General features: G+C 42.0%; 1 protein-coding gene across 2 annotated transcripts in view; it reads left to right on the top strand.

The window, feature by feature from the left end:
• LOC122811674 (zinc finger CCCH domain-containing protein 10-like) overlaps nucleotides 1-24,496 on the top strand; it is a 3,783,075-nt gene that overhangs the window by 331,311 nt on the left and 3,427,268 nt on the right. For both annotated transcript variants that reach the window (XM_044083671.1, XM_044083670.1), the window contains one exon: nucleotides 12,016-12,111. The gene's annotated coding sequence lies outside the window, so the exon portion shown is untranslated. The remainder of the gene's footprint in view (nucleotides 1-12,015; nucleotides 12,112-24,496) is intronic.

Below are 24,496 nucleotides of genomic sequence, written 5' to 3'. Positions count from 1 at the left end.
GAAGACTTTGGATCCATCACAGTAAGCAGCACCTTCATAATTAATTTTTCAGCCATGGTCACTTATTGATATGAGAAATGAGCTGATTCTTAATGGCTTTCTTTCTAGTACAGTGGGAGAAATGGACAATTATTCTGTCTGTGACCCAAACCTCTCCGAGAAGAGCAGACCAAAATATTAGAAAAGGGGAATTTGAAAGAAAAAAAGAAATGGAAACTGGTTAGAAAAATAGAGAAAGGAGCACCTTGATTCGTCTCCACCCTCTTCTGTAGTTCCAAAAATAGCTAAGCCATCAAAAGCTCCTACTTCTTTGGTTCTGCAACATTTTATGTAGATCTTTGGCATCAATGGATGTCAACACTGACTAATAATACAAGACAGATCTCAAGCAAACTCTCCAGTTTTCTGAAGCCCAGACCATCCTCGTTTTCATCTTTTTGGAGCTTCCAGATCTCCCAGGAATGTACTGCACTTCTTGAATTATCACTTGTATCATAGGCAAACTTTCACTTGTATAAAAGTAAACAAACCATATTAACATGTTCACATTTTCAAACAGTATACTTCACATATATTCTTATGTGCAAAATAATCATTCCAGCATTGCATAAATTGTTCAATCCCTGCTTTTTATAAAAGTCATTCCTCCTCCAAAACATTTTTCTGCATGAACGGTTACCTTTTTACTTTATAATTTGCTCCTGCTCTTTTCTGAAGATCCCACTTGTTCTTTTTTGTTACAATATTCACTACTTCAAATATAGTTGCTTTAGACTTTGATTTCCATTTTCTTTAGTGATTGTTATTTGGCAACCACCAGAATTAAACTTAAGGCCTTACTATGTCTAGGCAATTTTAGTTCCTGTAGCCCTGCTAGAAAAATAAATTCCTTTGTTACTTTCATTTGGTTACCCTTGACAGAATACTTTATAGGGATTTTTTAAAGTCTGCCAGTTTGTTCCAGTCTGAGGATGTGCTCCCAGGTACCTCTTTCTTCCCCATTACACCTCCATTTGCTATCTACATGAGGAAAAATTCTTTGCAGTCTGCTTTGGATATAAAAATACCTATGCAAACGCTTCCCAAGCAAAAGTCCTAAATCTTTCCGACTTTGTTGCATATTTTGGACCCATATGTATGTCCTCTCATTGTTTTTGAATTGCTGATCTAATCTCTTTTCTGAATCTTTTTTTGACCTCTTCTGATTGATTCCTATAGTTGTCCTGCAGTATTTTGTATGTTTATCCCTATTTTTAACAACAACCTCTGTTCTAGATTTGACTGAAAACTCAACCAGTGCAGGTGTTTCACTTAGGATTCCCCTATCCCTTTCTCTCTGCCTGTACTTTATCAGTCCATGATAGGAAGGCAGTCTCTAGCCTGCGGTCCAAATCTTTCCTCTGCCTCTTCACATTCTGTTACCTTTACCTGTCTTCCCAATACCTTGGTTCCTTGGCCAGCCTTCTCCAGTAAATTCTAGCATGCTCTTGCCTATTCTCTGTACCCCTAATTGCAGTTATCTCTCTTGGGAGAATATCCTTTCCTGTATTGGCTTAGTTCTTAGTACACTTTCTGCTACTTTGGATATAATAATCTGTTGGACTGCTATTCTGCTTAAGGATCTGAATCCAAAATCCCACTCTGTCCTTATTTTGTGAAATTCCTCTCTGCTTCTAAGTCTTTCCTTTCCACTTTGAATTGTAGCTTTCTGCTTGTGTTGCATGCAAGAGCCTTAAATATCCCTTCAATCAGGTAATCCTAAACCACCTTGTTCTGTTGAAAGGATCAACTTATCCCACTTGAATCTTGCTTCTTGACCGCCAGATAAAATCCTTCAACTCTTGCTATCCACAAATTCTCTTCCAGTTGATAAAAAAAAAAAATGCTTGACATGCATAAAACTAGACATTTTTACTGCTTGTGTCTTATCCATAGATAAGAGCTTCCAGTTTCTCAGTTTTCGTATTATCTTTTGTTTATTCTTTTCACACACAACGTTATCTGCTCTAACTGAATCGCTTTTAGCCCATACTACTAATTACTTCATTTTATCATGTCCCCAAAAATATCGGTTTTGCCAAACTAGTTTGTGTGTTTACACAGTTTACACCTACAGCTTTTGTTTTATCTTTAATTTTATATCTCCAAAAAATTGGAACTGTTTCAGTATGTCCCACAGCACTGAATTGTCCTTTTCTAGTTTTATGAGGTACAAAACATTTTCTGCAAATAGTCAACTTTTCTTGATCACCATACCAGTTATATCCTTGAATTTGAGTCTCTTATTTTCTTTGCCAGTGGTTCTAATTATAACACAAATAAAGTGGAAGGAGGACGCGCCTCCTTAGTTCCTGTTTTCAGACGCAACTTATCAGAGAAGAAACCTCACACTTTTGCCTCTGATCTCTCATATCCCCCAATTAACCTTTTTATTGCATCAGGGGAATGCAGATGCTTACAGTGCCCAGCCAGTGTAATCCCACCTTACTCTGAATGCTTTTTCTGCATCAGACTCGCCAACAACAGTATTTTATTGCATTCTGCTTCCCTCTGGATTATCATTGTTCTTGTTGTCAAATCTTTGCCTTCCCTTCCATAAAAACAAAATGATCCATTTATCTGTTCATTTTGGTAACATATATGCCATTCTTTTATCCATTATAGACATAAACACTTCATAATCATGGTTTGTAATTGAAATGGCCAGTATGAAACTGGATCTGATGGGTCTTTACCGTCTTTAGGTATTACAGCTACCACATATTTTCTCCAGGATGTTGGTGCTTCCTCCTTGTAAAATACTGGTAAAAAGACTGGATTTTTTTTTAAACACTTTCTTCCCTCCTAGTTTCCAGACTTCCACCGCAGAGTACCAGCTATTCTTGAAGACTTTCCTGCAGATTGGTTATATATCAGCGTTTTTATCTTGTGTTCTCCTTTCTTTACTATTAAATGTTGTGCCTCATCTACCTCTAATATTTTCCTTCTATAAGTATTTCCAGTTGTGCTTTTTCTTGATTCCTCATTTTTCTGCTTTATACAAATTCTCATAAAATTTCTGAAATATCCCTAATACCACTTCCGAACCTCTGGCTATTTTTCTTATTATAGGCTCCCTAAGTTTAGCAACAACCCATTCTACTCTCTGTTGGCTAAGGTGTTGTGCTAAAGGTCTTTGTGCTCTGGAGGTATTACCAAAAACAGTTTCTTAGCAGTATTTATAAACTTGTGTATCCTGCATGTACTACTCTATTTTCTGTTTAGCAGTCTGCATTTGACCCTCTTCTATTCTGACATCCTCCTCATTATGCAATGCTTTAATCCTTGTCAGCCCCTCTAAATTCTTGTTACTTCTTAACTGTACCTTTTTCTTATATTTCAACCCTGTTTTTAAACTGCACTTTCATTTTATCCTACTTTCTAGCTGTAACTTATGAAGACTTACTATCTTCCCTAATAACTCCCAAATAATTTTCACTACCTCTCCATTAAATTCATCTCTCTTTAACAAGTAGGTAAGGAAACTCTGGTGTCTCATTTTTACTTCATTACCCTGCATTTTTGTCAGTTATTATTGGGGTGTGATCTGAAATAGTTTTTGAATGTGTATCAGAGCTCTCAATCTCAATTAAATGCATATGTTTCTGTGAAATTATTTGTCTAGTCTTCTAGCACAGTTACTGTACCTTGAGGAATAATATGTAAATTCTCTCAAGAGGTCCTTACTAATGAATTCACGTCTTTCATACCAAAGTTTTCATGAAGTTCTTAAGAAATTTACCCAATTGTGTTTATTGTCCCTTCTAGGTCCCCCAGATACATCTTCACTGTTGCAAATCAACATTCTCAAATCTGTAGTATAATATGATATACTATAATATATTCCAATTCTCCACCTGTAAGTAATCTTTGCTGAAAGAGGATTATTTTTCACAAAAATGTCTTCAAGCTCCATAATAGTAGTTTTTGGTGGAATATAAATTCATTTTACCATAATCTTCCATTGCTAGTAGCCCATTACTAACACAAATCTACAATATTACCTTTTCTTCTGTTCTGTTGCTGTTGAAGTTCCTCTAGCAGTTAATGTAATCACTTCCATTTTCCATTGCCTCTGATATTCTGCTGAATATCCATCTTGAAAACCCTTCTTTATCAAATCCACGTACTCATTTCTTTCCAGATGTGTCCCCTGCAGCATTGTTAATTTGCACTCTCCATTTCTTAATATAATTCACTACCTTCTTTTTTGTCTTTCCCTGTAAGGCCATTTATGCCCCCAAGTTAATACAGATAACATAGCCATTATGGTAAGAAGGTTTTATTCCCATCTATTATACATGACCACTTTTTTTGAATATGTATTTTCAACTTTTGTCTTGCATGCATGCACTGTTTGGCAGGCTGATCTTTTATACAGTTTTTTTCTTATCTCTATTTGAACCTTTGTTACATTTTTCAAGACTTTTTTATTTTGATGAAAACCCTCAAACAAAAAACAATGTTTTTTTTTCAGTACACTCCCATAACCTATTAACGTACAGCACACAAAACTATGTACAGTTTCAAAAATGAAGTTTAACCGTCCAGATGGGAAGAGTGGCCCCAAATCGACAGATGTACCCACAAGGCTGCACCTGACCTAAACTTGGTTTACAAGTAACAAGAAGTACTACAGTTGGACAAAGTGTTGCTACTTTAAAACTAAAGCTTGTTCAGTAGTTACATGCATCTTATTTTGAGATCTTGATTTTAAATTTATTAGCATAAAAGGTAGATAGAGTTAACTCAGTTTTCATATTGGAAAAAAACGGTGAGACTTGTCACTTTGTTGGCACCTACATAATCGCTCAGAACAAGATGTATAATTTGCTTTGGGTCCATGGTATTCCAGTTTCATATACATATTGCAGTACCATCTTGAAGGACAGTTATATCTACCTTCATCTTCCAAAAATCTTGCTAGAGTGTATTTAGGGGCACATACAGACTACACATTGCAATAAAATTTTGCTCCAGTGTAACCCCTCTTCTACATAGTATCATTAGCATCTGTATTTTCTAATACTGTCGGGCACCATCTCTTACACAGACCTACAGACAATTTAAAAGTCACAATTATACCTACTGCATGTCTTTGGAATGCGAGAGGAAAATGGAATACCAAGAGAAAACCCAAACGAACATAGGAAGGAATTGCAGACTCCAACACAGAGGATGCCACAAGTGTAAACTGTACCGGAGAACATCTTGTGATTTGACAGTGCTACTCATTGTGCCTCCTTCCTGACACAGTACTGAAACTTAAATTCTCAGTTTTGAGTAGGTCCCCAACTGTAAACTGTTTTAACAATCCCACAATTTGTATTTGCCTTGGTTCTTTTTCATATAGACCCAAGAAAACCATTGACATTAAGCATCAAACTAAAAAACTACATAGAAAGTCAACTTGGTCAGCCATCAGCATAGTTGTGTAACAAAGTCATGTATAATTCACCTAACTTAACAGGCAGAATACATAACTCTGTAACAAAGTAATGTATGATTCGCCTAGCCTAAGAGGCAGACTCCTGCCTGTAGAATTATCCATTGATAACTAAAGAAGAACTTGCTAGGTATCTCAAACTATTTGCTTGTTTTTGTCTACGTTTCAGTCATAAGTATAAGAAGTGTCCTGTTTGTTAATTTTGTTGTACCCAAGACACTTGGTAGTTGACTTCTTTGAAAGTATATCTCGAGAACCAAAGGTTAAGTGTTTACGCAGGGAAGGATGATTTCCAAATCTTGCCAGTCAGATGTCCTTCAGCTGAAAAAGAAGCTAAAGAAATTGAAGCTTAAAGTTTCTGCTGTCTTATTGGACCCAGACATCTCCGCTTTATTTCTTGACGAGTCCTTGGATTGCTGGATTTCTTGGCTGCTGTTGCTGTCACAGCCCCTTCAAAGGCTCCAAAAAGATGCAGCCTCTTTGCATATCCAGCCTAGCTGATCAGACAGCCAACTTTGCTGTGAAGGGGGAACTGTGGCCTGAAGGCATTCTTTAGATTCTACTCCGGGAAGATGTCCCTGACACCCTTATCGAAGTTTGTCCTAAGTTGGATCCTCCCTGTATTTTTTAAGCTGATGTTCCTGCAAAGAAAACTGAGTAGACCAAGCATGCCTCTCCCTCCACTGCTGTTACCAGTGAACTACAGGAGAGTCTCTCAAATTCTCCCTGGGCTTTTTAAAGCTATCATGTCCCTTAAGTTCATTCAGTTCTTTTCTTCTTATTCTTTCCTTAAAGGAGGCAGAGATCCCTGCTCTGAGGAAATAAGATTGACTCTCATATAGATTCCTTAGCCTACTCTTTCCAGTTTCATTCACCTGTGGATTTTGAAGAGGATGACACTTTCTCTCTATTTTCTTTTAGAGGAACTCTCATTTGGTTATGCAGTATTAAAAATGATGCAGCACTTTCAGTAGGAAGGTAACTAGGTGCCAAATTTACAAAGAATGTGTTATGACCTTTTATATGTGGGAGTTTGTAAATTCTGCCATTTAGCTAATTAGACCTTTAATCAAATGTAGTAATGATGCAGCTAATGCATATTCCAGCACAGCTGTTGTGTTTTGAGAATATTCTGTTGGCTGAGGTTACAATCCTTGCCAGATGATGTGCAGTCCAGACGTTTAAATGCTCCTTTAGAAAGAGAAATCTTTTTGGTCTTGTTGCAGCTGAGATTTTCAGAAATTTACAGGAGAGAGACAAGATTCTGCAGGAGTTGAAACAAATCTTCCTGTCCATAAGGTTTCTAAGATTGGCTCCTTTTTGGCAAGGTAAAAAAAAAACTTTTTCAGGCTTCATGGGATTATTTCCTATCTGGGAGACCAGGCAAAACATTTGCTAAAGAAATTTCAGAATGAGTCAAAGCAGGATTTCAAAGGATCACAATTATCTTTCCCTGACAAGCCATCTTCCTTGTCACTATCCTCCCATGCCTCCTAACTCACTCACTACCTCGACCAGTCCTCTCTCTCTGTCAAAGAAACTTTCCCCCTCCATATGTGGGAGTCTAATATAAGACAGACGAGTCCTCACCATCATAGAGATAAAAGATGTCATAGCTCATTCCTTCAGTCAGCAGAGACATTAGTAAGGTTTCTTCAAACCATGTTTTCCTGATCTTCTCTATTCTGCAAGAGATGTTTTGTCAGGGGACAATTGAGATAATCCCTCCCCACCTTCAGAAAGAGTTTTACTCAAGTCTTTTCCTAATGCCAGAATGGACGGGAAACAGAGACTCATTCTAGATTTGTCAATTCTCAGTACCTTCTCTATGGTACCACAATTAAAAATATTAATCCTCCCTATTTCTTCTTTCAGTGACCTTTCCCCAGGGTTTTCTTGTTGTTATGGATGTAAATGGCAAACATTTGCATATTTGTTCATCCAGATCATAGATTTTGTGCCTTACAATTTCACTTTCAGTTTTCTTCTTTCCCTTTCATCTTTGCACAGCCCCAAGGGTGTTCACAAAATGCTTAACTCCCATTATTACCTTTGCCTTTTGCAGGCTTCATTGGATTCGTATTTCCCCCTATCCCTGTAGAACATCTTCAAATGATAAATTTCTTGCTGACCTCATTTGTGTCATAGACCTTTTCCACCACCCGGGTTTCACCTTGAACTTCAAAAAGGCCATTATTCTTCTGTCCCTAGACCTGGTATTTCTGTGATGTAGGCTCAATACTGTCTCAGTGACAGCATTTCTTCCTCAGAATGAAGTGCAATTCATAATGGATTACCTGCAGTCTCTTCTTCACCTGGACTTGACCCCAGGAAGATAGATCTTGAATCCCCTGGGGTACATGACTTCCACTGTTCAAATGGTGCCTTATGCCAGACTTCTCATCAGGAATATTTGGTGTCTCCATTCTATTTAGACACAACATTGCTACCCTCTGAATTTTGTAGTTCTTCTCTTGCCTTCATTAAGAAGGAATTTCTTTAGTGAGTCAGACAGATATCACTCAGTCCAGAAGTGTCCTTTCTTGTCCTAGTCCTTCGCAGGAACTCTACACAGATGCCTCAGACCTAGCGGGGGAGGGCTTGTTCTGTTAATAAAAAAGTCCTGGGTGTCTGGTTAGAGAGGGGCAGGAAGGACCACATAAACATCAAGGAGATGAAAGCAGTTATCTCGGTGCTCTTCAATCCTTGTATCACCTTTGTACTCCAGGGCCTCATAGACAATGCAGCTATTGGTGTGGTTCATAAACAAACAAGGCAGAACAACTTCCTACTGCCACTGCAGTTTTTCCATGACTGCCTGTGACAAGCTATCCAGCACAATCTGTCACAGGCAGTTTACATTCCTTTAGAGAGGAATAATGTGGCAGACTACTTCAGCAGATCCAGGGCATACCTCACAAGTGGATGTTGAGCAGACTGGTCTCCCTGTAAATTACCCATTGGTGGATTATTCATATAGATCTCTCTGCCTCCTCTCAGAAAAGACAACGTGAGTTGTTCTGCTCCAGAGTATCATGCCTTAGAGGCTTGGAAAACTGACACCAGGTATTTCTTATGGAAGGGGTAGTTCCTTTATGCTTTTTTCCCCTCTTCTGACTCTCAAGGTCCTGCTAAAAATTAAATGGGACATAAGTCTTGCTGGTGAATGCCTTTAGACCCAGACATCACTGATTCTCTCTTCTTTCATTTGGCCCAGGCCAATCACCACAACTTACCCTGCAGAATGTACTTGCTCGCACAACGAAGGGGCTCACTTATTCACCCAAACCTTCAAACTTTGTATCTGACCGGGCCCTTCATTTAATCAGTTTTTGATTCTATTTAGGCACCTTTCTCAGATAACATTCTACTGGTATTACAGGAAGCAAGAAAATGCTGTTTCCAAATGGGAAAAAAAAAATTATTTAATTTCAAAAGAGTAAGACCTTTTTCAGATGGACATTCCTGTCATTCTGTCTTTCTTTTGTGAGTTTTATTTTATTTTATTTTACATTTGTTGACCGGATTGTCCAACTGAGCTGAAGAGCCCTTTTTCAGCGGAGGCCCGGGGAGAAAAGCTCCAACATATTATACAATTTTCATTATAAATTAGCATTAAACAACAATGTTACATGATTATTACAAGGCATTAAGTAGCAATAAAATGTTATACTGTGTCAATAATCAGAAGTATAGCATAACTATTTCAAGATGTATAAAAAAAGGAAATATGTCATTAAGATGAGTATAGTTTTTGGGGTAAGTAGTTGCTCAATTCAAGACTGGCATATTAATATTAAAAGCACATTTCTACCTGCCTAACTTAGGTCCACCTTTATCTGCAGGTTGTGATGTCAAGCAGTTCCTGGACAGCATACCATCACAATGTTTTCTTCCTCCTTGAGAGCTAAATTACGTCTTAGAAAAGTGGACACTCCCTCCTTTTGAGTCAGCTTCTTCCTGATCTTTTAAATTCTGTGTTTGAAAAACTGTCTTGAATGTCCATAGGCAGCACTAGTTTTACCTTGACAAAACCAAATCTGTCAAAATCCGGTAACTTTTTCTTTCCAATACAAAAAAAATTCAATCTGCATGTATCCATGCAATTTCTAGATGGAGCACTTCAGCCATTTCCTTTTGCTATACCTTCTATGGGAAAGGGCTACTAGGTCTCTCTCTGGTCCAGTCTACCAGGGCTGTTGCCTCTTCTGGTGCCTTTTTTCGAGGGTCTGAATTCTAGATCTGCTTCTGAAAACACTTACACTTTTCATAAGAGTATAAGATTTTTTTCTGGGGTTAGAGCTGGATTTGCTAGTCATCCATCAAAGAATTTTAAATCCCTGCTCAGTTTCCAGTTTATCAGTTTTTCTCCCACAGTACTTGGATAGCTTTGAGAATCCTCCCATACATTTTTAGTAGTGTAACAATGATCAAAGGAAGAACATAGTACAGTTGTGTAAGATTTTACATAACAGTTGAGGTCTTGCTGATCATTGTTGTAGTATTAAAACCAGGCCTCTGTTTCTCCCTTTCTTATCATTTTGGCTGAGTTGGGCACCATATTCTTTTCCCCCTCTTTAAATTGGCATGTTTATGTATTTTGCCTCTTTCTATGACTTTCTGGTCCGGGTCAAGAAAGTCCTGAGGTTGTTTCCTCCCATAAGTCCCTTCCATATCCCCTAGTGCTCATACAGTTTGGGAATACTTCAGATGTATGTTGCAAGAGGAAGGTGCCCAAGCTTTGGTTTGCTGACCGGATACACTGCTGTCCTTGGCAGAATATCCCATGATCTATTAATACTGCAGCGATGATCAGTTGAACATTTATCATTAAGTTCTTATACAACTACTTTCTCTCATGAAGGATATTTTACTCTGGCGTAATGGGATATTGTTCCATTAAAATTTAGTGTCTCAAGCATGTTACATGGCTCCTGAATTAAATACTCCATCTAGGTTTGACATGTATGAGGAGTTATTTCTTATGCGGTCAGTAGGTAGGATTTAGAGTATTTTCTTCTAGGGAAGGGTTCATTATGGCAGCAGTCTCTTCTTTTTGGGCAGTGAATACACCAAGGCTCATCATTGTTTTGGCCTTTCATGAACTTGTACAGGTGCCTGTGGTAGCTTAATTTGATACACACAACTTCCTACAAGGTATCTTCAAGGAGTCCTTGGGCAGGGTTAGACAGTTTCCTTACAGGGAACAATTTATTTATATTTATTTTTTTTATTTTGCCATGTTAGCCATTTCAGCTTGACTGAATTTAGAGAAGTGAGTTGTAAAACTGCGTATTTTTTTTTTTTTTTACAAGAGCATACCATTATCTAAGATTTCGCAGTGATTGCCAAGGGGTATTTTTTTTCTTGGAGAGCCGTATTAATTAGAGGGATTCATTGATAAGTTAAAGAAGTAAATTGCTTTCTAGGACTGGTTCCTCTTTGCAGTCAAATCAGCTTTGTCTTTGCCTAAAGGAAATGCTTACAAAATTATAAGTCATGGAGTCTTGGCTGTCAGACTGTATTGTCCAGTGCTATTCAATAGTCAAGTGGGTGAAGCCATATCTACTGTGTAAGTGTTGGGTTTTCTGTAATTTTTAAAGTAGCACCAGTGAAGATTGTTTGCACTGCATTTGTTTGGTCCAACATTCACTATTTCAAAAGTCCCAGGTGTTACAAGCTGAATATAGGTTCTAAATGCAGAACTAACATTGGTAAAGATTCTGCAAGGGCATTTTTTTTTTTTTTTTTACATTTCCGTCCTGCAGTAGTTTACTGTTTTTGGGCTGTATTATAAAATTGCTTACTTGAGTGAAACTGCCATAGATAAGCCCAGATGTTTGTGTAGGCACTGCTTATAGCACTGGGTGATGGAGTTTAGTATAGAATTCACAGTACTTGAAATTCATGTTCTGTCTTTCTGTAAGACTGGTCTGTACCTCGCATGATTGTATCCCAGGATCCAGGTATGATGTTTTTGTGACTTTATCTCCATTGTAATGCTCTTTGTTTGATCAGCCTCATCAAAGCTATTTCTGGTTCTCAGTCTAGAAAGAATAGGTCAGAAAGGTGGTATCAGTTCTGTTCATGCATGCCTTTTTCAGTTTGGCAACATCCCATGATGGTTGTGTGTGGGTGGGGGCAACATTGTATTGTATCATCTCTCTCAGAGTTTTTATCCCCCAGGCCTCTGCTGAAAATTGGACTTATGCCTAGTTAGACTTTCCTGGTAATCAAATGTTTTCAATATAGTGCTATATTCTTCTGTGAAAATGCATATAGATAAATGCTTGCTGAATAAGATGCTATGTCAGATATTTAACATTGGGTCAAGCAGCTATGTAACTATTCTTTTACTCTGCAATAATTGTTTAACTCTAAAGGTGTAACTTGTTTTTTTTTTTTTTTTTTTTTTTGCTTGTAAAAGGTAACTACCACTTTCTAGCTCTTGTTTATTTATTCCCTTAAGTGTTGATTATTTTGTCGACCCTGTTCTATATTTATTAATTACTGATGCACTTTTCTTTCAGGTTTTTTTTTTAGTCTGCAAATCATCATTATTCAGGTTAATATTATTCTGTGGTCCATGTAAATGCCAGCACATCAGGCCTCAATAAATCACTCAAGTAAGTTTTAAGTTTTTTTCCTCTATTTCCTTTTGTCAGGTTAAAATACTTGGATTGGTTATAACAGAATACTTCTAGTACTGCTCCCAAGAACTGAAATGCCAAGAAGTAAGGGCACAAGTCTTTTATTTATTTATTTAACTTCTGTTTAGCAGATAAAATAATGATCTGATGTTGTCACTGTTCATTCTGTCCTCAACTTATGAGTTTGGATCCGATCCCTCAGATATGATTTGGACATTGCAAAACCTTGTAGCAACCAGAAAACTCTTAAGGTACTCCCTTACCCACAGTACACCAGTCCCAAGTACCTCAAATCTCGTTTGCCGCTTCCAATGGAGGACATGGTTTTTCAGTGCTCTCAAGTGATTTTTCATAACTGAGAGAAGTTAACCATTATTTCCTTTTGAAAAGTCGTTTTCTTTCCTTTTAGTCCAATTACTATGTTGCATTACCCTTTTTGTTTAAAACCTCTTTTTTTGTATTCGTGTACTTCTTTCTTACTGTTAGTACTCTTCCCTCTCTCAAGCTTTCAGTGTATTTCCCTCTGTGAATACCATTGTTGGTAGCCTTTTTCTTTCCTCTTAAAAAATAAATATATATATATATACACACACACACACACACACACCTGAGTATTTTTCTAGGATATTTATTTTACCTTTGACCGTGTCTAGATGGCAGAGAAACCATCTGGTTTCAAGAAGTGTACCAAATGTTGTCATAAAATACCACTTTTGATACACATTCCCTGTATGTTTACTGTTTGGGATCTCATCACCTCGAAGAAGACTGCTCCATTTGCCACTCTTTCAACCCTAGAGCTGTTTTGGAGCATAAAAATAAGTTAATTCATAAGGGGTTGCTTCTGCCTTCCTTTTTTAAGGCCTTATTTGGAGCTTCCCCTGCAAAAACTAAAAAGGCCATTTCTCCCAGCACTTCTACAGCTTCTACAAAATCTTCTGGGAAATTTAAGAAAAAGACCTCTTTCAGATATGACTGACTCTTCGGATCATAAAAAGAAAATGACATAGTTGCAGGATCTGACTTCACACTCTGATTCAACATTCCTGACAAAAGAGCTATTGGATCTGACTTCACAGTCTGATACAAAACTTAAGAGACCTTGCCATTCTATCTGATCAGACTTCGGATCCGACACTGAAAACATTAGATGTTAAGTTGTCTATCTCGCCTTCGTTCTTGCTGGTTGGGATTGGAGCCGATCCTCTGCTCCGACTTGGCCATCTTCTATAGCTTGAGAGGTGTTTACTGGCTCGAGGCTACCCCTTATCCCATGATGCCTAGCGCTAGCTACCCAGATCTCATTTGCTGCTTCAGCTGCAAGGTGTCGTTTTTACTGGCTCAGGCTTGCATTAAGATGTTCATTGTGCATACAGCTGCAGTCATAACAGATGGGTTCTCCTGCCGTCAGGCGGGTCCTCGGTCGGCCGAATTCCAAAGTCTAGGTCCGGTGTCGGTTGTAGTCGCTTCTTCCCTGACGTCAGTGCGACAGGGGTATAAAGGAACCAGCCAACGCCATTTTCTTCAGTCTTTCTTGCCGCGCGGTGCCCAAAGCAGAAGCAGTTTGCAAGTGCCGGTCGGCCAGCTCCTGAAATTACGAAAATTTTGAAACCGAAGTCCGAAGTACCCCGTTAGGGAAACTTTTTTTGCCTCAGACCGATGTCAGACAAAGTTAATAATTGTATTTCATGTGGGAAGCAAATACCGCATAAGGATTTCCATTCCCTCTGTATACCTTGTTTTGGCCCAGACCACGACGTCTCGGTCTGTCGCTTTTGTGCTACATTCAACAAACGCACCATTAAGCGTCGGGCGGAGTTCGCCCAGCATTATTTTGGAAAAACATTTAACTATATTATGTCGGATACTCAGACTCCAGTTTTGTCTAAAAAACGCAAAGATAAGGACCAACACACGAGGTCCGTGGCCTCTACCGACACCACGCCAAAGCCGACTACACATGGTCCAGTTCTCAGAGAGGCGCCTACGCAGCCCCTGACTACCGACAACACTTCATTGGCGGTGTCTCCTGTACCCGAGGTCACAGGCTCCTCGGCCTACACCCAGACTACAGATACCGAAGCCACTCTTGGCGTTGAACCTCAAAATGTGTTCAGGTCTACCTCCACTCAAGGTGTCTTCAGACCTTCCTCTTCTTTTTCCATCAAGGCTTTCACTACGTCTAAAGCAGCCATGCATTCTAAGAGACAAGCTACACAGGGCCCATCTCCAGGCCCCATGCCTAAAAAACATGCTTAAAATGGCTGAGGATTTAATTACTCTTATCAGGGGTTCTCAACCCCCACAAGACAAAAGGCCCAGAGTGGAGGAAGAATCCCCCTCTTCTGATCAGGGCTCCATTATTTCAGAGCACTGTGATGATCAGGAACATTCTTACTCCCCTTTTGAAGACTCCGATGCAGAGGAATCCATTCCTTCTGTATCCCCCCCAGAGGATTACTCATTTGGGGAAACTTTGCATACCTTAAGGGGAAGGCCAAGATTATTCAGATTCCAAGAAAAGGCTTAGGGAATTTATCTTGCTACCTCAGCACAGACCTCTGGCTATACCTCCTGTCTTGGACATCCTAGATGATGTTTACTCGGAGGCCTGCCTTAACCCGGATTCTCTGCCTCCAGCCCCAGTCAAGCCTGACAGGTACTACAGGGTTCCTGACTCGCACCAATTTCTATACAAAAGCCATGCGGCTGACCCAGAAACCATCTCGCAGGGCCCCAAGGGAATTAAGGCCTCCACTGCTAAAAATCCATTACCTTCCGAGAGAGATTCCAGATCCTTAGAAAGGTGGGGGGGAAAGGTATATACCACGGCTACCTTAACCATGAGGGCCTTAAACTGTCAGTTCCATATGCTAAAATACCAACAGTTTTTGTCATCACAATTGAAAAGTAAAATGTCACAACCTGAACAACCAAGTTTGAAGGAGTTGCAGGATTTGATGCATAGTGCAGAACAAGTGGGTAAGCATACCTTACAATGTGGTTTTGATGCTCTAGAGGCCTCATGTAGAGCTGCTGTTACAGGATCAGTCATATGTAGACATGCCTGGCTCAAGGAACAAACCTTGCCTGATCATGTCAAAGCTAAATTACTAGATGCCCCTCTACAAAAGGATGTATTATTTGGTGCTAATGCTGAGGAGGTATTAAGGAAAATGGAGGAAAAAGCTAAATCAATGCAAACTGTGAAAGATTTTCTACAGGTACAACCCCCACATTTCAGTAGAAATTGGCCTTCCAAAAATTGGTCCTTTCCAGCCACGGACAGACCCCAAAAAGGTAGATACAGATGCCCGAGGGGCAGGGGACAATCCCAAGGATCGTTTAGAGGCAGACAATGGCAAGCTTCAACACAAAGAGGTGGTGAGGATAACTCGCAATCATTCAGAAAGCAAGCCCAATGACTTTCCCCTTTGCATGCCAAGCAAGACTCAAATGGCAGCCCCCTTAGGAGGAAAACTGGCATTATTTTCAAAAAATTGGCATATTGTCACAAAAGACAAATGGATCCTGGACATTATAAACAAGAGGCTACAGATTCCATTTTCACACCCTTCCAAAAATGAGAGGCATGCCAAACCTGCCACATAATCCAAGGGCAGAGGCACAAAGGCAAATTACAGAGCTCATAAACATGAAAGCTATTCAAGAGGTACCAACGCATGAACAAGGTCAAGGTTTTTATTCCAGACTATTCGTGGTACCAAGGAAGGGAAAGGATTGGAGACCTATTCTGGACCTATCCATCCTGAACACATTTCTACTCGTACCAAAATCCAAGATGCTCACTCTACAGCAGCTTCTTCCCATGCTGGGCAAGGAGTCTTGGCTGGTAACATTGGACCTCAAGGAGGCATACCTGCATGTCCCAATCAGACAAAATTGCAGAAGATACCTCAGATTTCTTGCAGGTTCAACCCATTATCAATTCTCTGCATTGCCCTTTGGCTTATCTACTGCGACCAGAGTATTCACGAAATGCCTGGCATCAGTAATTGCCTACTGCAGACTTCAAGGGATACAAATATACCCCTATTTGGACGACTGCCTGATCCAAGCGGACAGCAAGCACATTCTTCTGAAACATCTGGCTTATGTAATAATGTTGTTGCACTCTCTGGGATACACAGTCAACAAAAAGAAATCAAGACTAATACCCTCTCAGAAGATAATTTTCCTGGGTGCCAACTTGGACACAAACACCCCGATGGCCTACCTCACGCCAGAGAAGCAGGGGCAACTAACTCAATACTTCAGAACACTAGCAAATTGCATCAGGCTGACTGCAAGGAAGATCCTGCAGGCTCAGGGATTCATGGCATCTTGCATCTTACTAATCCCATGTGCAAAGCTGTATATGAGGAAACTACAATGGTACCTGAAAAACCTATGGTCTCAACACAGCCACAGTTTGGAAACAATAATACCACTAATTCCATGTCTGCAAAAGGAATTTCTGTGGTGGGCTCAAGCATGCCAAACAAACACGGGTCTTCCATTCAGCAAGCCTCAAGCAAATCAAGTCATCACAACAGACGCCTCGGACTACGCCTGGGGGGCGCACATGACAGATCGGTGCATTCAGGGCAAATGGTCCCAAAAAGAAAAGCACCTTCACATCAATCAAAAAGAAATGCTAGCATGTAATAAATGCTATTATAGCTTTCAGAGACCTCCTGCGACCAGGTCAACTATTGATAAGAACGGACAACACCACAGTTATGTGGTACATGAACAAACAGGGAGGAACACATTCATACCCCCTATGCAGACTGGCCATGTCACTTTGGAACATGGCCATGGACTTAAAAATCGAACTACAAGCACAGTACTTGCCAGGCAAGGAAAACATGCTGGCAGACAACTTAAGCAGAAATATGACAGATCCACACAAATGGAAGTTGCATCCAAACGTTTTTACAGAAATAATCCAAGCATGGGGAAGGCCAGACATAGATCTCTTTGCCTCCCACAAAAATCACCAATTGACAAAATTCTGCTCAAGGATTTTCCATCCAAAGGCCTGGAGAGTGGACGCTCTCTCTTTCAGTTGGACATCAATGACAGTTTATGCCTTCCCACCTCTTCCTCTGCTGCCCAATGTTCTGTTGAAAACCAGAGCAGACAGACCAAAGATGATTCTCATTGCTCCAGACTGGCCAAGACAACACCTGGTACCCACTCCTGAGGAGCCTGACGCATTCTCCACCATGGACCCTGCCTCTAATGCCTCTTCTCCTGACTCAGCACAGCTTCAAAACTCTTCACAGCCAGCTAAAAACACTCAATCTAGCCGCATGGAAGATTCCTTAGCATCACAACAGACCCTACTCTCCAAGGAGGTGCAGGATGTCATTTTGGAGGCCAGGAGGCCGTCAACTAGAAAAGCTTACTCCGCAAAATGGAAACGGTTTGGTGTCTGGAATGAGAAAAAGGGCCAGGATCCTGGAAAACTGAATTTACTTCAAATACTACAGTATCTAGCTGAGCTGCTAAGCAGTGGACTTTCATTCTCCTCCATCAAAATCCATGCCTCAGCCATTTCTGCAGAATACAGCACTGATCCACCCTTATTCTTTCACCCTCTCTTAAGACAGTTCCTCAGAGGGGCTAAGAACCTAAGACCCCCAAGGAAACAACCAATACCTGCTTGGGATCTCAATTTCATTCTGGAAAAACTGACCTTACCTCCATTTGAGCCAGCTGCCTCATCAGATTTACAATACTTCTCCTGGAAAACAGCTTTACTTCTGGCTATTACCTCAGCTCGTAGAGTTTCAGAACTACAAGCTCTCATGGCTGTGCAGCCTTTTATCTTCCATCAGGACAGAGTTTCCTTACGAACCAACCCATCTTTTATGCCTAAAGTGGTATCCAGGGTAGCTTTGAATCAGGCCATACATTTACCTACCTTTTATCCTAATCCTCAAAACAAAGGGGAGAGATTACTACATTCCTTAGACATCCACAGACAATGCGTTATTATTTGGACAGAACAAAGCCTTTCAGAAAATCAGAACAGCTTTTTGTGTCCTATGCTGTAGGAGCTCAAGGAAAACCAATTTCCATACAGACAATCTGAAAATGGATAGCCCACTGCATACGCTTTTGCTATTCTTTTCATGGCAAAACTGTACCTACAGGCATCAGATCTCACTCCACCAGGGCCACAGCTACCTCTACAGCTTTCCTCAGAGGAGTTCCTACCAAAGATATTTTGGAAGCAGCCACTTGGAGTTCTGTGCATACCTTCTCCAAGCACTACAACCTTCCACTATACTCCAAAACGAGAGCAGGCTTTGCCACTGCAGTCTTGCAGGGCATCCTGGCTCCTCCTAGTTCCACCTAGTGCCTGCCACCCCTTTCTTAGCTTTGGGATTCTACCCATCTGTTATGACTGCAGCTGTATGCACGATGAACATAGTACAGTTTTGTACCTACCATAAATGTAGATGTTCGAGTGATAATACAGCTGCAGTCCAGGTTTCCCTCCCTCCTTCCCCTCTTGGGACAGGCCTATTGGCTAACACCTTCTCATACAACCTGATTGGGGTATTCATTTATGGTGTATTTGCTTGCAACTACTGTATTTTGATATATTGCATTGTTTTATTACACAAATGTATGTATTGCCTTCCTTCCGGGGGCACCTGACATCTGGGGCAAGAAAAACTGAAGAAAATGGCATCGGCTGGTTCCTTTATACCCCTGTTGCACTGACGTCAGGGAAGAAGCGACTACAACCGACGCCGGACCTAGACTTTGGAATTCGGCCGACCAAGGACCCGCCTGACGGCAGGAGAACCCATCTGTTATAACTGCAGCTGTATTAGCACTCGAACATCTACATTTATGGTAGGTACAAAACTGTACTTTTCTTATTGAACTTTTCTAGCTAAGATAGTGTTTTTTTTTCAGGAGATCGTTTAGTTTTTAGTCTCTATATCTTGTGATGTTAGCTAAGTATATTGTAGTTTCCCCTCCTTAGAACTCATTTAAATTAGAGAGTTCTCCCCCTCCTATCCCTTTCTGTCAGGTAGCGCTTAGTTTCAAGGCCTTCCTTCTATCTTCCTGTAGGTAGCCGTTTAAGTTAGAGGCTTCCTAGTTAAAATCTTTAGTTTTAACTGTGTTTTTCTCTTTTTTGCTGTTGTTGGTGTTGTGGTATTTTGTTAGCCTTTCGGCTAAAATCAGTGTATTATCTCTTCAGGTATTATTTTCGGTATACAGGATGTCTAGAGAGTCCAAGGTTTCGGGATTCAAGAAGTGTGACTCATGCTGTCAGAAAATGTCTCTGACAGATGGGCACACTTCTTCCGTGTACTGCTTAGGCGCAATGCACCTGCAGGACTCTTCTATATGCCATGCATTTAGTTCAAGAGTTCTGCAGGAGCATAAAAATAAGCTTATTCTTAGGGGTCTTTTAAAGCACCAGGATTCACCGGCCAAGGTTCAGCCTGTGAAATCCCCAAAACCGACCAAATCGTTGGCTCCAAGCTCTGAGCCGTCATTGGTTCAGACTTTACCTGCCACTTCGGTTCTGGCCGGAATCGATGAGACTATCTCCCCGTCAGCTCCATCAGTATCTTCAGAGCCATCGCGGAGCCACAAGAGGCTGAGGTCCCCTTCTCTGGAGTCTATACATTCGGCTCCTCTGTCTCCCCTGCTTCAGAGTGAGCGCAGTCACAGATCTTCCCACTCCTCTCGGTCCTGTAGGCTCTCTGATCACGACGTGGAGAGAGTAGTCAGTAGGTTGCTGAAGTCGCAGGCACTTGCCAAGATGTTGTCCAGCCCTCCTCAACAGATGTCTGCTCCGTCCACTTCTATTGATGTTCCTCCTCCGACTCCTTTGAGTTCATTGGGGTTAGAGTCGTGGAACCGTCTGCTCCGATAACTATTTCTCCGGTTCCGTCTGCTCCGATTCCCTCGATGGTACCGTCCGAGGGATCTAGGTGCCGAGGCTCCCTCTTCTGCTCCGAGGGGGCGAGTGGCATCGGACCCTTGTCCGACCCCGTTCTCCCTCTCAGAGCTTCAGCGCAGGTGAGTTCAGCTCCTACATCGGCCTCTGAGCGGAGAAGGCTTCCGATTTCCTCGGAACCGGATCCTTCTCTCCATCGTGGCAGGGATGCCTTCAATGTCATGAGGAGTGTGCTGGCCTCTGAGTCAGCTCCACGATTGACCCCACCAGCTCCTTCCCCTGTAGTGCCTGCGACAACCTGTGCTCCTCCTCCATACCCCAAGCGTGGGGAACCAGCTCTCCAGGGCACCCCATTGGGTGTTTCCTCTTTTTCCGAGGCCTTCCCTGATCATTCAGAGGAACCCCCTCGTAAGAAGTGCAAGAGGAAGCACATTGACTCCCCTGAGTCTGTCACTTCTCATACAGACTTAGATGATTAGGAAGGGTCCCCGAGGTCCCCCTCTGAAGATTTTTCCTTCTCGGGCATCCTAGAAGTGCTTAAGCAGAGGGGGAACTGGAATCCCCTAGCCCCTACCAAGAATGAGTCTGTATTCCTGGATGGGTTCGGTTTCCTACCTTCCACCTCCTGGGTTTCTCCGCCTTTCGATCCACTCATGTCTGTGGTGGCTCGAAAGGCTTGTTCAGCCCTGTATACAGTGGAACCAACTCTGAGGAGACCTAGCAAGTTTATCACTGCACCCCTTGATAAGCAGTTCCTTACCAAAGGTGTTCCTGTGGATGCCATGGTGGTAGCAGCAGCCACTAAAAAGGAGTTAGCGGAAACTTCTTCGTCTGTCCATCCTCCTAACAAGGAGTCTAGGACTATGGATAGATACGGGAAGTGAATGTTTGCTTCAGCGACCTTTTCTATGAGGTCACTGAATTACTTATGCCATTTTTCCTGGCTTCAGAGGGATCTCCTTAAAGAGCTCAGAGATACCTTTCAAGATCCATCAGCTGAAGGGGCTCAAGCTAAAGTGGCTTCCCAGCTGGCGACCCTTAATTCTGTAGTCAACTCCTCCATGAGGCTCATTTCCTATGCAGCCGATGGTGCGAGTAGAGCCGCAGGTACAGGCATGGCCCTTAGGAGACACGCATGGATGCGGCTGTGTAATTTTGCGGAACCCTTTAGAGCGTCATTCACCAACACCCCCATTTGACGGTTCCTTTCTTTTTGGACCACAGATGAAAGACACGTTGACTAGGTGTGAGCAAGAAGGCAAGACTCTCTCCCTGCCGTGGGAGTCCGTTTTTCCACTCTTTCCAGCCCATACCCTAAGGGTCAGAAGAGTGGTAAAATGTGGTTCTGAAAATCCCAGGGAGCCCCCTGCCTGACACACGTAGCGATTTTTCTTCCAGGGGCAGAGGAGGAAACAGCAGCAGATGCCGCCCTCGTGGCAGAGGGGGTCCGCAGAACCAGAGCAGCAGAGAATCCTTCTCTGAGAAGCCCTTCCAGCATCCATGAAGGGTTGCCTGGCTGCCTGTCTCTGGAGGCAGTCGGGGGAAGATTTTCACTGTACCCAAAAGCCTGGCAAAGTTTAACGCAAGACAAATGGGTACAGTCAATTATATCCAGAGGTTACAAAATCCCTTTCTCTCAGCCCCCCTTACCGTCAAGCAAATCCCTTAAAGATGTTCCACCCAATCTGAGGGACCAAGCAGTCATAGAAGTTTCAAAACTGCTAGAAAAAAAGTCATCCAGGAAGTCCCGGCAGACCAACACGGATCCGGAACTTACTCAAGGTTCTTTTTGGTACCAAAAAAGACAGGGGACTAGAGACCAATTCTGGATCTCAGCAGACTAAACAAGTCTGTTCAAAGAACAAAGTTTCGGATGGTCACGCTACAGTCCATTCTACCCTTTCTGGGTCAGGACAATTGGATGTGCTCCATAGATCTTCAGGATGCATACTATCGCATCAAAATGGACAGGCACTCCAGGAGATTCCTCCGCTTCCGGCTGGGAGCCAGTCATTACCAGTTCAGAGCTCTGCCCTTTGGTCTCATTACAGCCTTCAGGGTGTTCACCAAATGTATGGCACTGGTCATGGCTCACCTGAGACTTCAAGGATTCCAGGTGTTTCCATATCTAGACGATTGGCTCCTCACTGCTACTACCAGGCATCAACTTCTGCAAGCCAGGGACTACACAATCACAATTTGCTCCCAGCTAGGCATTGCAATAAACTTCGAAAAATCTGCCTTGTTGCCCTGTCAATCTATCACCTATATAGGAGCAGACTTAGACACAAGGAACATGTCCGCAAGGCTTCCGCCATACAGAGTATCGTTAATTTGCCAGCAAGTACAAATCCTAATGCAGAGCAAAAGGATCCAAGTCAGATTAGTCTTTCAAACTCTGGGTTCCATGGCAGCAGTAATTCTCCTAATCCTTCTGGCCCGCTTTCACATGAGGATCCTTCAGTGGCTTCTGTTCACACAGTTATCTTTCCAAAAGCTTCCTATGTCTCACATGATTATGATTACAGAAGCACGCAAAAGGCACCTTTCCTGGTGGATGGTCTCCCCACTAGTGTCTCAGGGCAGACCCTTCATTCAGCCCCCTCCGGTTGCCACAGTGACCACGGATGCCTCCCTGATAGGGTGGGGGGCATTATCAGGGCAGGACAGTCCAAGGCACTTGGCAGCCTCATGAGTACCATCTGCATATAAACGTCTTAGAAATGAGAGCCGTGCTCTTAGCGTTGCAAGCTCTTCAGGACTCTCTTCCTTCTGAGACCATTGCAATGCAAATGGACAACATGTCAGTGGTGTGGTACATCAACAGGCAGGGCGGAACCAGGTCCTACCCCCTATGTCGCGAAGCATTCAGACTCTGGCATTGGGCGATTTCCTCCTAACGATTTCTGATTGCGGCACACATCCCTGGGAGGTCCAACGTCATAGCGAATAGGCTCAGCAGAGCAATTCTCATGCCTCACGAGTGGTCTCTGAACCAGGTAGTTGCTTATCTGATCTTCCACAAATGGGGACAGCCTTGCTGCAACCTTTTTGCCACCCCCTTCAACAGCAAATGCAGCAACTACTTCTCTCTTCTTCCGCTTCCTGGTCATTCTCCCAGAGGCGCTCTAGTCCACGATTGGTCTCAGGGACTTCTTTATGCCTTCCCTTCTTTTCCCCTGATACCGAAACTCATACAGAAAGCAATGTCATTGGGTTGCAGAATGATCCTCATTGCCCCTTACTGGTCTCGACAGATATGGTTCCCATTCCTGCACCATTACCTTCTCGAGCAGCCTTGGACTCTCGATCCGATTCCAGACCTACTGATTCATCAATCAGGCGGGCTGCATAAATCTCTTCAAACACTCCAGCTCACAGCTTGTTTGCTCCACTTCCAGCCTTAGCCAGGCTTCCCAGCATTTCCCCGGCCGTACGTGAAATTGTCTCCTCTCACAAGTCCGCCACTAGAAGGACTTATGCTAGCAAATGGAAACGTTTTTCTTGTTGGGCAGAGGCTAGGAACATAGATCCCTTTTCATCCCCAGTCCACGAAATCTTGGTGTTTTTAGCAGAAATTTTTCATTCTGGGTCCGCTTCTACTACAATCAGGGTTCAATTAGCGGCCATCTCAAACTTTCATGCTGGGTTGTCTAATGCCAACTTTGTCTCATAAGCTATGTAAAGCTTTGCTAAGAGGGACTACTCTCCTTAGACCCCCCCAGTGAGAGATCCCCCTCCTCCTTGGGACCTAAACTTGGTACTAACCTCCTTAGTTATGCCCCCTTTTGAACCTGCAGCGTTCTGCTCCATTAAGTTCCTATCTTGGAAGACTCTCTTTCTGGTAGCTATTACTTCAGCCAGATGTGTCTGAAATTCAGGCACTAGGTGTCCGTCCTCCATACTTAGTTTTTCATAAGGGCAGGGTTGCTCTGAGGTCTAATCCCTCTTTCCTTCCTAAAGTCTGCTCAGAAAATAATTTAAAACAATCTATAGACCTACCTGTGTTCTTTCCTAACCACACCAACAAGGCAGAATACAAATTACATCAATTGGATGTTCATAGACAATTGTGTTTTTACCTGCATAGGACAAAAGATATAAGGAAGTCGGACCAACTATTCCTTTCCTATGCTCTGGGCAAACAAATTCTCCCGGTTTCCAAAGTGACCTTATCCAGATGGTTGTCTCACATTATTACTTTCATCTATCAACTGAGAAACAAAGAGTTATCTATCAAAACAAAAGGTCATTCTACTGGGCTTTGGCCACCTCTGTAGCCTTCCAGTCTAGGTTGCCCATGGACTCTATCTGTGCAGCTGCTACGTGGGCAAACCCTCGTACCTTTATTTCTCATTACAAGCTAGATATGGTCTCCAGGAGCAGAGCTAACTTTGGTTCCACTGTTCTGAAAAGTCTGTTCCA

The sequence above is a fragment of the Protopterus annectens genome, chromosome 9.part0 (assembly GCF_019279795.1).
Source record: "Protopterus annectens isolate FY-2018-M chromosome 9.part0, PAN1.0, whole genome shotgun sequence".
In the NCBI taxonomy this organism is placed as follows: Eukaryota; Metazoa; Chordata; order Ceratodontiformes; family Protopteridae; genus Protopterus; species Protopterus annectens.
This window is presented reverse-complemented; position numbering and strand designations above follow the sequence as displayed.